The sequence below is a fragment of the Salvia miltiorrhiza genome, chromosome 7 (genome assembly GCF_028751815.1).
Source record: "Salvia miltiorrhiza cultivar Shanhuang (shh) chromosome 7, IMPLAD_Smil_shh, whole genome shotgun sequence".
In the NCBI taxonomy this organism is placed as follows: Eukaryota; Viridiplantae; Streptophyta; class Magnoliopsida; order Lamiales; family Lamiaceae; genus Salvia; species Salvia miltiorrhiza.
Genome location: NC_080393.1, coordinates 49,753,522 through 49,758,871, shown reverse-complemented (window position 1 = coordinate 49,758,871; position 5,350 = coordinate 49,753,522). Strand labels below are relative to the sequence as shown.

The following is a 5,350-nucleotide window of genomic DNA, read 5'->3' as shown; positions in this document are numbered from 1 at the left end:
CCTTCATTTTCTTGCCATCAAGCATATATTGTATCTATAAATAGGGGCAAAGGCTACTGCATTCGGTACCAGTCCATTCACAAAGAAACACAAGTGTTGAACTAGGAGGATTAAGAAGCTAGATTGTTTCAACATCTACCTCGACATCTAGTCCATCACACCTTGAGTGTGAGACTCGTGTGTCTAGCATACCTTGAGTGGGAGACTCGTATGTTATGGCTAGGATGTATGTTTGTGATTCATATATTAACTTCATTAAAAGTCTAGTTGTTGCTAGCATCGTTGATATGATTAGAAGATATTTCTTTTCTTATTAATACCACTCAATTAGAGGGATTTTATTGAGTGGATTCATGTACATTCATTGTAAAAAAGAATTTTTGTAGTGAATACACAACTGCAATTAATTAACATTACAGTATAAAATCATTCATTGTGCGTACTTTATATTTTCGCTACATTTATGCTTTTCACTAGGTAATATTGGGTTTATTGTTCTATCATTCTATCCAACATATTTGGGTTTGTGAAAGCAACAAACTATCAAGTTTGATGGGCGTTTAAGACCCCTCCTCGCCCTATGTGTGTCCCGCCAATACACCAAGTTATATAAATTAACTATTTTTCGTCCAATCTAATTTGCGAAGATCGTTGATTTTATTCAAGAACAAGATTGTTGTTGGTGATTAGAGTTGAGATTGTGCGCAAGATTTACTATCAATTCAACAAGGATTCACAACTGTCTAAATAAATCTAAAAAATATTAATAATGACTAAAATATCTAAGTTGTGAATTTAGCTTGTCTTGATTAAATATAGATACTTATGCGATTATAGCACTGAAACTGAATTCACGGTGAGATAAGTTCTAAATGATTGACAACAATAAGAACGAGATCTCGAAAAATCATTATCTCTAAATTTGTATTAATAATATTGTGTATACGAGCTTTATTATGCATTGTTTTGATTTATCACGGTGATGAATATTACTCCCTCCGTCCGCCAAAAGTGGACAACTTTTACTATATCGGGCGTCCGCAAAGAGTATACCACTTTCCTTTTATAGAAATGGTCCCACCATCCACTTTAATCTTTTATCCTTACAAACACTCTTTATTTACAAAAAACTCACCCCAAATTCAATCTCAACTACACATCTCATAAAGTGGTGGGACCCTTTCTCCACTACATCAAAATTATCACTAATTTTATTAAATCTTGTGCCCAGCCAAAGTGGTCCACTTTTGGCGGACGGAGGGAATATGTAGTAGCCCGCTCTTTTATTTATGATTAAGATTAGTAAATGCGATATTTAATTTTTGCATCTTCCATTAATGTTAATCCAACTGAGATTCTGATTAGATATTTCCACGTGGAATGATCGTGATTTATTCATTGAGTAGACAATGATTTATTTTCCAGAATGATAACTGACTTAGCAAAGTCAGGTTATTAATTTTATATGCTATAGAATATTATTTCTATCTATTATTGTTACTTGAGTCGTGGATTTATTCCGACTTGTTATCTAATTAAATCTACGGATTTAATTTAGATATTAGACGACATGTGAAGCGAATTGAATCTACGGATTTGATCTAGAATTAGCAGGCAAGAAATTAGATATCGAAATACGAGATTTATTAGAGTAACTAGTATTCGACTAAAAACACGCGATATTAGCATAACTCGAATTGGATTTAGAGATACACAATGATATCAAAACTCGGAGTTAATATTACAGATGCACAAAGAATACAAGACATAAGGATTCGTTCCTAGTTACAATACAACTTTACTCCTACTATCTAGCTTGCACACGCAGCAACAAAAATGAGAAAAAAGGGCAGAGAGGAAGAAAAGGGCGCAAGGGACGTCCTGTACAAGGGCAGCTGCAACAGCAGCTCCCATCCCTTCTCTGCAGCTGGGGCAGCTTCAAGGCCATACCCAAGGTACACCTAGAGAGTCAATCAACCACCCTATGACATCCCATCCCCTCAGCTACCCACCACCTTCACCATATTCGATTCTTTAAGGCTATCAGCCCTTTCATTCATTCCTTAGTTCATCAACAACCAAAGGAATGAGAGACTTCAATTACTGCTGCCAAACTTTGAACAGGTAAGCATTGGCTTAAGTTTTCCACCAGTCCATTCTTGATTCCCCTGCATATGCCAATAAGCATCTGAAATTTTCAGCTATCTCCTCATTAAACTCAAACAGCGCAACAGACAACCAAAAGGACAAAACAATCAAGGTATTTACTATCTCATATGCCATCTTTCATGATATGCATTTCACGCCCCAACACAACCGATGATCAGTTTTCTTATGAGATACAGTCATTACGCATATGAACATAGCTAAACCATGAATTTTTGTAATAGATAATGACCCAAAGCATGTTACAGAAATATAATAGCTCAATCAGTTTTTATTCACAAGACAAAGGCATAAATGGCATCATCATACTAGAATTTTATGCGAGATAATTATGTTTTAACATATTAGCTTTTAAACCAAGTACTCAAGATAGCAATAACATTTATGAGATTCATAGAGTATTAGATACCACAAGAATTCTTTTTACACAACAGTTGGGGAACGAACTTAGCATTTGGGGGAAAGGGATTGTACCTGTTCCATTAAACAAGGAGGAGGGCGACTGCCCGCTTGGCGGTGGCAGCCTCTGGCTTGCTACCCGTCGGACGAACACAGGGAGGGGAGCACGGCGACCTCGCCGATTTTAGGGCGGCGGCAAAGGTGCTAGCGAGACAGAGCGGCAGCATTCGAGGCCAGGGTCGAGGGCGTGACAACACAACGGAGGAGCTGTACGCCGCGGTGATTTTCGGACGAGTTCCGACACGCAGCGGCGATTGTTCGCCGATTCTTCAGTGACGGCGGCAGCTGATTTCTGAGGAAGAAGAGCTAGGGCACGAAATTTAGAAGAAAAGGGTAGTCTGGATTGAGGAATTAAGAGGAAGAGATTGTGAGGGGGAGAGTGAGTCGGAGGGGAGGCCCCACCGGAATTTCAGAGCGGCGGCGGTTCGGCGTGGAGGCGACAACGGCTGGCTGGAGTACACCGCCGATCTTGGTTCTCTGCTTGAAACCTTGAAGAAAAGGAGTTCAGCGTGAATTAATTTGGTGTTTGGGCAAGCTGGTGTTTGGGCTGAGAGTATGTTATGATGGGCTGCAATTAGGAGTTAAGCTGGGCCCGATTGAGGATGAGCTTTTGGGCCTCTATTTTAAGTAGTATGAGCTGCCCTTATTTTCCTTCATATGGGCTGTATTTAATTAGTTTGGGATGGAGTTCTTTTATTTGGAGTGCCATTCTTTTATTTAAGCCCGATCAAGGACTTGATTTATTAATCGATTAATTAGACTCAACCATTTATAATTATAGATTAATTCAGAACGAGATTATTAACTAGTAAGCGGGTTAGTATACCCTAAGATGAGTGAATTAATTAAGATTAACAATCCGATCTCATAAGACGAGCTTTGATCCAATATTTGGATTAATAATTAAAGGAATATGAGCCATGCATATTTATTTTACGCATTCTCATTTATTTGAGAATTTTCATCGAGCTAAGGTTTGACCTTATGTTCTCGCATTCAAGGTTAATCGCAAGAGTAAGAGCTAGTCAATGAGTTACTGAACTGTAGCAAAGCTTGACTATCAGGTTGGCATTACTTTCATATATATATCAAATGAGTTTAAATGTTACGTTCAAGCAAGTTATTTCATGACAAAATCTTGAGTTGAAGTTATTTCAAGTATTGTCTTGCCATAAAATGTTTCAATTTTAGTATGATATCTATCTGCTTTGGCTTTGCCAATGATGCAATCGAATTCGGGTCCTGAGCAGTTGATAGTTATCCTGCCAGGACTAGTGTACACCAGTGACCGTGAGTCATCTAGCGGGTTGGCCGGTCAAGTGTCCGTGAGAGGTGGCCACCTCTCCGGCACAAAGTTCCAGATATGATAGATTACAAGAGAACTTAGTCTGCAGACGAACTTTAAGAATCACAAATGAATTTAGTAAGTTTGGGCCTTTTAGCTAAAACTCCCTTGCTGTACTGTTTATGATGGCATGACAATTTATAGTTTTTATGCAATGATGTGTATATTTAGGCATACGTGCCCACTGAGTACTCTCGTACTCAGCCCTGTATATATTTCTAAATGTGCAGGTTGAGCAGTGGCTGATGAAGATGAAGTGAAGAGCGGAGCTTTTGTCATAAGTTAAATGAATGAACTCTTGGATACATGTCTTCATACATGTAATCAGATTATGTTATACCGCTGCGTACTCTTAGGTTTTATGTCCTTTTAGTTAAGTCGGATTCATCTGAACTTACAAGTCTGTTTGAGTCTTTGTGACTAAACATCAGTTATATTATGAATTTTCCCTTCTTTAACAATTATTTTAGTTCGATACTCTATTATTTGTTCACTCCCTTTCTAACGCCGTTTATAATTGTGTCCTTAGTTACGATTTTCTGGCTTAATTATCCTTAATTAAGTCTGGTCGTGACAGAATATAATTCAATATTCTCGATATTTTGGGCAGTGATAATTTAGTATTGAGAAGTGTTTTTATATTACTCCCTCCGTCCCAAACGAAATGTCCTGTTTTCCTTTTTGGACTGTCCCAAACGAAATGCCATGTTTCCTTTTTTGGCAATACACTCTCTTTATATTTAATATTTAAATAATTTCCACCAACTCACTTTATCTATTTTATACACATTTCTTAATCTCCGTGCCGAAAAGAAATAGGACATTTCGTTTGGGACGGAGGGAGTATTATATAAAATTAAGTCTTTTGCCCCACTTTCTTCTCTTCGGTTGCCTGTTCTTTGGAGATGTATGCAGCTGATTTCTCACGTGCGGTCTTTCACGGTGATTATGGCCATTATACTTTGCAGCCGGTTAAGCCCCGGCGCGGCGGTCTTTTGGCGAACAGTAGTTGATCAGCTGTCTACTGGTCGTTCCACATGGAAGATCAAGAGCAGCTGCTCTTTTCCGCCATCAGCCCTCTGGTTCTGTCGGGGTAGCCTTTGTTTTGGTGGCCGTGGTTTGGGCAGGGCAGCTTGGGAGGCGATAGTTAGTTCGAAGTTTCCCGACTGTCATTGCTCGAACTTTGTTAGCAATAATTGGGTGATGGTTAGTCCGAAGCTCTTTTTTGTTCGCTTCCTTTTGCTTCTTAGACGAACACTCATTTTTCTTCTTAAAGTTTTTTTCATTGAGTTTTCTTTACAAAGGTTTTAACGAGGCTCGGGCCCTTAGTCTGCTTTTTTGTACTTTCAAGAGTTTTTTCTTAAGTTTTTTTTTTAATAA

General features: G+C 38.4%; 1 long non-coding RNA gene across 1 annotated transcript; it reads right to left on the bottom strand.

Moving 5' to 3' along the window:
- Positions 1-1,757: 1,757 nt before the first annotated feature.
- On the bottom strand, positions 1,758-3,325 carry LOC130994635 (uncharacterized). The gene is made up of 2 exons (XR_009091850.1): positions 2,641-3,325; positions 1,758-2,168 (listed from the first exon to the last, which is right to left on the bottom strand). It is a non-coding gene; the product is annotated as an uncharacterized LOC130994635 (long non-coding RNA).
- Positions 3,326-5,350: the final 2,025 nt, after the last annotated feature.